The sequence below is a fragment of the Carettochelys insculpta genome, chromosome 29 (genome assembly GCF_033958435.1).
Source record: "Carettochelys insculpta isolate YL-2023 chromosome 29, ASM3395843v1, whole genome shotgun sequence".
NCBI lineage: Eukaryota > Metazoa > Chordata > Testudines > Carettochelyidae > Carettochelys > Carettochelys insculpta.
The window spans coordinates 15,887,068-15,895,505 of NC_134165.1; the positions used below are offsets into that span (position 1 = coordinate 15,887,068).

The 8,438-nt window shown below is 57.7% G+C and overlaps 1 protein-coding gene across 2 annotated transcripts in view; it reads right to left on the reverse strand.

The window, feature by feature from the left end:
• The window catches only part of ACVRL1 (activin A receptor like type 1), a 49,055-nt gene extending 46,986 nt beyond the window's left edge, over nucleotides 1–2,069 (reverse strand). For both annotated transcript variants that reach the window (XM_074980132.1, XM_074980129.1), the window contains exon 1: nucleotides 1,738–2,069. The gene's annotated coding sequence lies outside the window, so the exon portion shown is untranslated. The remainder of the gene's footprint in view (nucleotides 1–1,737) is intronic.
• Between the last annotated feature and the right edge of the window lie 6,369 nt (nucleotides 2,070–8,438).

Sequence of the window (8,438 nt, forward strand, 5' to 3'; positions counted from 1 at the left end):
AACCGGCAGATGCCTTGAGCAGCCGCACTGCACAGCAGGGCTTCATGCCATCCTGACAGCCAGTCAGTTGCTACGTTAGAAATCAGAGGAACAGGTTTTGTTCTTTAAAACAAATCAGCCCAGACGCCCCCTTCCCACCCACGTGGTTGTTTTCTTGTGGATGCTGCGTTAGTGAGACAGGCGGGCACAGCTGATTTTCTGTTTGTTTGTGCCAAGAACGACCAGGACATTTCCCCCCCAGCCTGGAAGCTTTCTGAAAATTGGAACAAACAAATCCTGCAAAGCATCTCTGACCCCCTCTTGCAGCATGTGTGTGAGAACTGAGTGCCCCATTCCAGCCCCAAACAGTCGCCTGAGCGCCCGCATGCAAGCAGAGTCTTTCCCAGGTCCCAGCCCCTCTCTTGCACGCCCAGCCACCTTTCATTTGCCTTCTCCGCTGGGGCAGCACATTATTCTAAGGCCAAACCACCTGGCTCCCTTTCCTGAGCCGGTCAGTAATTCAGAGTGGCCTCGGAGCAGTTCCCAGTGTTCCCTCCCAGGTGAATTTCATTTGTCATCAGGTCGCTCATCCCCTTCATTTCATTAGCTCTCTCTAAGGTTCCACACTGTCTTGGCTAACCTAATCCTGTTGTGTTATCTGCACATATTGCTTCCTCCCTGGGCTCCTTCTTTCCCAGATCATTAATTAGCATATTAAATAACATCAGCTCTAGGACAGCCTCTGTCGTTAATTTTCTGTGGGGATGAAATCAACTACTTCTTCCTAATTGTCGTTTTCCATCTCTTACCCAGTTTCTGACCCTTTGACTCTGGTATCTGATTACTTTGCTGCCTCACTAACCTCTCCCAAGGAACTGGGTAAAAGGCTGTTTGGGAAGTCCAGTGAATTGTGTCAGTTTGTTCTCCTCCGCCTGCCCTTATTAGAAAATGGTAGAGAATTGGAATCCAGTGGGGAGCTGTTTTCCTTTTTGAAAGCTGCCCTCCTCCGACCCTGTGGCCTCATTGATTTCTAAGTTCTTTGTAATTCCACCCTTCCAGCTCATGGCCCCGTCTCTGGTCTGTCCTTCACTGGATTTCTCCAAGCGCCTTTTTGAACTATCTGCAAAACATTTACTACTCTCCCATCCTCAGAACGGCTTTTGGCCGATTGTATAGCACTGCTTGTCCCGCCCTTGATCCATTGCCTATCGCATAATTATCATTTACATATTGTTTCATCAGCTGAAAGGGGACATAGGCCAGAGTCTGACTTCAGTAACTGTGGTGTAATTCAGAGCCATCCCACTGACTGCAGCTGAGATAAGGCCAGGTTCTAACCTCAGCTGCGCAAGTATAAATCAGGAGCACATTCTGCTGGTTTCAGCGCTGTTTAAAGAGGTTCTCAGTAACAAGTAGTGCCTGAATACAGCTCTGAGCCTCAAGAGGCAAGGGACAGCCCATGTAGCGTCAGGAGCAGCCCAAGAACACTCTGCTCCCATGTGTAACAGGGGAGTGGGGAGCAATCACAACCAGAAAATGGGGCAAGTTGTTCGGAAAATGGGGCAGCTGCTGGGAGCCGGCAGCATTGCCATGAGATCAGCTCTTTGGTAGCCACTTTCTGCTTTGGGCAGCCACCTAAGAACACCCCAAGAGCTGTTCATTCCAACTCACCTACAGCTCCTTCCCCCTCGTTGACAGCACCAGCCCAGCGAGGAGGCTGCTCGTGGGTGGGTGGGAACCCAAGTCTGGGCGTCCTACCTGGCTGTCCGTCTGCTGCCAGCAGGGCTGTGGTGACCAGTTCCCAGGGCCAGAGGCAATCCTCCTTTGGTTCCAACAGTCTGGATCGCAGGCGTGAACAGATGTTTTCCCAGTTCCTTGCTGTGCTGCAAGCTGTGGCTCAAAGCAGATTCAGGGTCAGCCTCCGTCCTTCCCTCTCCACACACCAACCTTCGCAGGCTTGCGCAGGGACACTGGCATGGCAGAGCTTTGGCTTCGGGGTTATTTCCAGCCCCCGGCGCCAGTCCCAGCTGGAGAGGGGGGTGTGTGCATCTAGGCTCCCTCCCCACTCCCAGGGGCTGGCTTCTCTCTCCCTGTTGGCCAAACGCAGAAGTTTGGCAAGATCTCCGTGCTCTGGATGTGGGAGAAGTCAAAAAATGTTTCTTATTACAGCCTCTTCCTGCCTGGCTGTTCTCCACCACTCCCAGCTAATAAAGCATTTCCTATTGCTGAGCCTACAGCCTCAGCCGGGTCCCTTCCTCCTGCACACACCAGGCCTCTGGCTGCTCCAGACCCATTGTTCTGCCCTGGGCAGGCCTTGTCCGAACAACCCCCCACGCAAGGGACTGCGGGTCGGCTGTGCTGCTGCCTCTGCCTCGGGCTCACACCAGAACCAGCCCCAGGGCCCATCTCTGGAATCTCCTCATGGTGCAGCCAGGGGCCTATGGGTCTGGCAGCAACGGAGCCAACATAGTTTACTCGGCTGAAGCGGGAGCAGGCAGGGGCATTCTGGGAGTGACGCTGGGCGCTTAGGTGGGGGCTGTGAGGCAATAGGGGAACTCGTTAGTAATGGCTCAGTGGTAAGGGGCTGTGCTCCTCTCAGTCTGCCCTGAGCCTGGTGCCCCGGGGCGGGGCTGGGGGCGCTGTGTTGCAAGTGACTCAGTAGGGGGCGCTCTGCCCCACAGTGATCCCTAGGGGGCTCTGTGGCCACGGTCACTGCTGACCCCCATGACCCCTAGGAGGTGCTGTCCCCACAGTCAGTGCTGACCCCTGTGATCTCTAGGGGGCGCTGTCCCTATGGTCAGCCCTCACCCCTGTAACCCCAGGGGTCTCTGTCCCCACAGTCACTGCTGACCCCCATGACCCCTAGGGGGCTCTGACCCCACGGTCAGTGCTGACCCCTTTGATCTCTAGGGGGCGCTGTCCCCACGGTCACTGCTGACCCCCATGACCCCTAGGGGGCTCTGACCCCATGGTCAGTGCTGACCCCTGTGATCTCTAGGGGGCGCTGTCCCCACGGTCACTGCTGACCCCCATGACCCCTAGGGGGCTCTGTCCCCACGGTCAGTGCTGACCCCTGTGATCTCTAGGGGGCGCTGTCCCCACGGTCACTGCTGACCCCCATGACCCCTAGGGGGCTCTGTCCCCACGGTCAGTGCTGACCCCTGTGATCTCTAGGGGGCGCTGTCCCCACGGTCAGCACTGACCCCTGTAACCCCACGGGTCTCTGTCCCCATGGTCAGCACTGACCCCTGTGATCTCTAGGGGGCGCTGTGCTACATGAAGGTTCTTGGGAGCCCCCGGGACCCCAGAGTGGTGCTGTGCTGGAGGCGAGGTGCAGGCGCTCTGCCCTTGCAGAGGTGGCTGCTCCCAGTGTGTCAGCAGGACGCCGGCCGAGGCTGTTCTGGCTGCGGGGGGCTGCCATTTACAGGGGATGCCGTAGCCTTGTGCCGCAGACCCCGGAGCTCTTTTGGCACGTGTTGGGTGTTGCCCCTGCCATTTCAGTTCCCACGGGGGGAGGGGAGAAGGTTACCTCTGGCCTAACCACAAATGTCTGTGGAGTTGCTGTGCAGCCCCGGGCTTGTGTGGGTAGCTGGCGCAGTTGGCAGGGATGGAAACACCACTTCCCCTTTCGCCTGTTTTAGTTCACTCTTCAGGGTCATTCTCAGAGTCAGCTGACTCGCCCTCTTCCTCTCTCCCATTCAGGGAGCTTTCCTCCCGTGGGCCCTTCCCCAGCTGCTTCTTTCTGGTCTCCAAATGCAGCCCTTTGGGCAGGAACAGGGGTGGTTACACCTGGCCTGGCCTCACCTCCTGTCTGGTCATAAAGTCCCAGGATCGTGTGGCCCCTGGAGTGGCACAGCACACCCCTGCGGAGAGAACTGTGCTAGGTCCCTCTGTAGACACAATGCCAGGTGCAGAGCGGAGACATGGCCTCTCCTGCAGCACAGGGGACTCACACCCTTTAATCTCAATGATGCTTATTTGCAACCTACAGGCCAGGTCCATCCTACAGCCCTCCCAGGGCCAGGCACAGAACCCAGGCATCCTGCCACCCTGTGCCTTGCTGTAACCACTAGCCCTCACTTGCTCCCAGAGCTAGGAGCAGAATCCAGGGGGCCGACTCTCTCACGCTGCACTTATGCCCACATAACTAAAACCTGGATGCATGAAAGACTTCTTTGGTCCCTGCCCCCTAATTGTGGAGATCTGCATTTCATTCCAGGTTCTAAAACCTGCTGTTCTGGTCCCAGGCAAATGCTCCAAATTTTAAACCGGGCTCGTGAAAGAGTCTTTCATTTTGTCACCCTGGGAGGCTTTCAGCCCCATTGCAGGTCGGGGTGAGGTGGATTTTGTGGCCTCATTGCCCCTGGAACATGTGAAATAAAGAGTTCTGGGCTGGTTTGGCAGGGACAGTTGCTGCGTGGAGGGGAGAGGCAGGCTGCCCCATTCCCCTCATCACACACACTCGCTTTGTTCCTGCTCTGACACCCCAGCAAACAGATGAGAACTGGGGGCCTCCCAGGGTTATTCCTGGTGCACTCCTGTCCCTGTCTGCAGGGGCTTTGTGCCACACCTCTGCTCAGCTTGGAGTGCCCAGGCAGTCTAACTGAGTCCCTGGGCTGGCTCCCTGGCGAACGGCAGCTCATGCGCCGGTGGCTGCCAGGCTGAGGGCCTCTGGCTCACAGGCCTGAAGGGAATGGGGCAGGATGGTTCAGGCAGTGAGAAAGGACAGCACAGTCTGGACGTCTTTCGGCAGAAATTCTTGACTCCAGTTCTAACCAGCCAAACGCGGGAACTCTCCCCATCCAATGTGCCAGCCCCCGGGAGAGAGGGTGTTGCCTCTGGTATTAGCTCTGCTGGTTTAGTCTTTAGAAAGGCTGAGTTCGGGGATGGGCTCTTTAACTCCTTGTTTGCTGAAGGAATATGTATGAAAACCCTCTCCAAAGGCATCAGCCCAGCCTGCCCACAGCCAGACAGGACAGACAATCCAGAATGCAACCAACACCACAATGGGAGGCCTGGGTGGAACCAGACACCTGGGAGCCTCTCAACCTGCCCGCTGTCACGCTGCAGAAATGGCCACTCAGACACTGCGGCACCGAGACAGGAGCTCAGACCACCCTGTACAGCAATCACAGGCCTCTGCCACCTGAGCTAAGGGAGAATCTCTGCGGAGCATTAGCCACCCAGAGCCCACGACACACTGCTGGTGTCGTGTTGCACAGAGATGGGATTTAGGTTTCCTCTGAAGGAGCCCTCAGAGATAAGTGAGTGCCAGACTAGGGAGGCCTTGGAGGTGCGTCTGCTGGGTGCAGGTGGCTGAGCTTAGTGGAACAGGTGCTTGGAACATGGGGACAGAGACAGCCGGTTCCAAAGGCAGGAGTGACAAAAGACCGGGTGGCAAAACACCTCGCCACTGCAGATGCCAAAGCACTTCAAAGACACCCTGCAGCTACTCCTCACAATCCCCAGTGCTGCTGGCAAGCATCTTTACAGTGCAAGATGGGGAACCTGAGGCACATGGGCTACTCATTTCAGTGGTCGCCAGCATCAGCAGAGATTGGGCGCAGGTGATGTTGACAGAACCCTGCTGTCCTGTGCCCAGTCTCTGCTAATGTTGGTGACCACTGAAATGAGCGACCCCCCCGCCTCAGTTTCCCCGTTTGTACTGTGGAGGTGATTAGTGACCACATGGGGATCTGTGAATGGAGATGTCCACAAACTCTCGCAAAGACCAACTATGACGAGTGCTCCTTCGAGGGCGCGCTGGGACTTGGGACTGCAGCAGGACTGGGTCTTGGTGCGAGATCTCTGCAACCCTCTGCCTCCGAAACCAGGCTCTCTGTGGGAGCCCTTTCTGCTGGTCAGTGCACAGGGCCTCCAGGAGTCCCTGGGGCGGAGGAGAGCAGAGCTGCACACGTGCTCGCCCGTTGCTGGCTACTGTCGTCCCCTGCACTGGGTAAATCCCCCTGCTGGCTCTCACAATACGTGCAGCAGAAATCCCAGCATCCTCCCAGCGTTCCTGGTCCCGCTCCCATCCCCAGCCTGCTCTCAGAACAAGGCGAGCGGCACGTGGGGAGCAGTCACTCCCCTGCTCCATGTGCCGTCCGCCCCCAGCCCATATGTGTGCGGAAACAGCAAGCTGGCAAAGGCAGGAGCCAGCCCTGGGAGGAACCTGCAGATTAGCCAAGGGGGGAGGGGAAGCCATACCAGCTACTCTCCCCAGGTCAGTGAGCCTGTCCCTCCACCAAAGGTCAGTTAGAGCCTCATGACACCCCTGTTCCCATCACTCAGATGCAGCCTCCCCTGGGGAGGGACACAACAGTTGTGGCACAGCCACACGGCAGCCAGGCCTCCTGGGTTCTGGTTGCAGCCCTGCTGGGAAGGGAGTGAGGACTAATGGTCACAGCAGGGAGCTGAGAGCCCAGGCCTCCTGGGTTCTTGTCCCCTGTGTCTACGGAGGTGCAAAGAGGACCAGACCTGCCCCTGGGTAGCGTTGTAGGGGGCCCGGAGCTGCTGGCTGGGGCTATGAGTCATACGGGTGTCTGCAGGGAAACCTCCAGTTCCTTCTGTTTCAGACCCCAAAAGGCCAAGCTCCTCAGGGCCAGCCAGGGCAGCTCCAGCCCCTGGGTTTCCCCACAGCTGGGATCTAAGCTTCAGCCGCAGCTCAGAGGGATTACGCCAGCTAAATCCGGACTGCAGGAGGGGAGGAAATGTAATCCCACCCCAGAAATCTGACTTGCCGGGGCAAAGCCAGTTTGAGGGAGTGGCAGGGATCTTCCAGGGAGGCATTGCCCACTCCTGGGTGGGGCGGAGGGCTCTGAGCAGTGCTCCAGAAGGTGCCTGGTTTGGGGGCCGCACCGCCCTCTCTCCTGTGTATGGCTCAGGCTCTGGTTGTTGGCTCACTGGGGGAAGAGTCAGGGAGGGGGTAACTACCCAAAATCTGATCCGAGCTGGGACCCCTGGCGGGCACCTCTGTCCTCAGGCCAGGCCTGGCCCAGGTGCAGGTGGTGCGTGCCCATCTCACCATGATGCCAGGCGCTGTATGTGGGGACGATGCACCACGCCCAGCCCAGGTGGGTAGCGCTGGGTGTGGGGAGCAGGGATCCCTGTGGGCCCCTCTCCTTGGCTGTTCAGAGGGAGCTGATGTGGCAGTACTGTGAACCACCAGTGGGCTGCCCCTCAGCTGCTGGAGCAGGGAAGCCCTGACTGCCTTACTGTGGGCAGGAGCAGGCCTGGGTCACACTGGGAAAGGGGAGCTCCCAGGTACACGCTATGCTGATCTAGCAGAGCTGTGGTTCTCAGCCAGGGTCCTGCAGCCTGCTGGAGGACCGGGAGCAGGTTCCAGGGGCCCTGCCAAATACAGGAGGGAGCAGCACTGGGTGCAGACTGGCGGGGCCCAGGGCAGAAAGCCAAAGCCTGATCCCCACTGCTCCAGGGGGCTATGTGACTTAGCTTTCCAGACACCCCACCCGCCTGGGGCCCTGGGCAATGGCCTTGCTCGTTACCCTCTCCTGCTGGCCCTGGCTTTTAATTTCCCATATATGCAGAGAAATAATTGCTGTGGCACAGGTGGGCTGGGGAGATTTTATAGCAGGTGGGGAGACTGAAAAAGATAAAGGTAGAGAACCCCATGTCCTGTTATCCCACTGCGTCATCTCTGTGTCCGTAACTGGGTTCGGTAAGAAAACACCCCCTGCCAGCCACCGCACCTTGGAGCTGTGGGCTGCCCTGACTGCATCTCTGGTGCCCTGTCTGTCTCTTTATCTGCTGTCTGCAATTTGAACTGGGTATGATTCCTTGAGCTGTTGCTTTGTGCTACTCCCCAGAGGTGGCTGCTTTTCCATCATAGAGATGTGTGACTCTGGGGACGAGGCTCTGTAGGGGTCCTGTATGTTAGCTGATGTCTGTTGGGTACACCTTAAACAGGTGAGATGAGCAGGTGACTTTTCTTGCTGCTGCCACCAGGAGCTGTGCAGGTCTGGCTGCAGTGCGCCCTCCAGCTTCGTTGCTGTGTTTTCTCCCCCTACTGCTTAGGGGATGTCTAACTCACCAAGGCAGCAAATGGGAATTGTAGCCTGACCCCAGGCGCTGTTCTCAGATGAAGGAAGGACAGCAGCGTTGGTCTAGGGGCTACGGCAAGGTGGGCAGCACTTTCTGGGAAGAGAGAGGGATCTAGTGATTGGGGCTGGGGCTGGGGAGTCAGGACTCCAGGGCTGTCACTCCAGCTGGGAGTGGGGTGCCACGGTTACACAAGGGGACATGGAGCTCCTGGATTGTATCAGCTCTGCCACCGGTGGTAGGATCTCGGGGAGCTCATTTGGCTTCTCCGTGGCTGCCTGAGTGATGGGGGTGAGGGACAGGTGCTGGAGTTATGGAGTTTAATACCTACAAGGCCGAGCGCTCAGTTCACGCTGGCCAGAAGACAGTGAAAAGAGCCGATGGCCTCAGCCCTGGGCTTT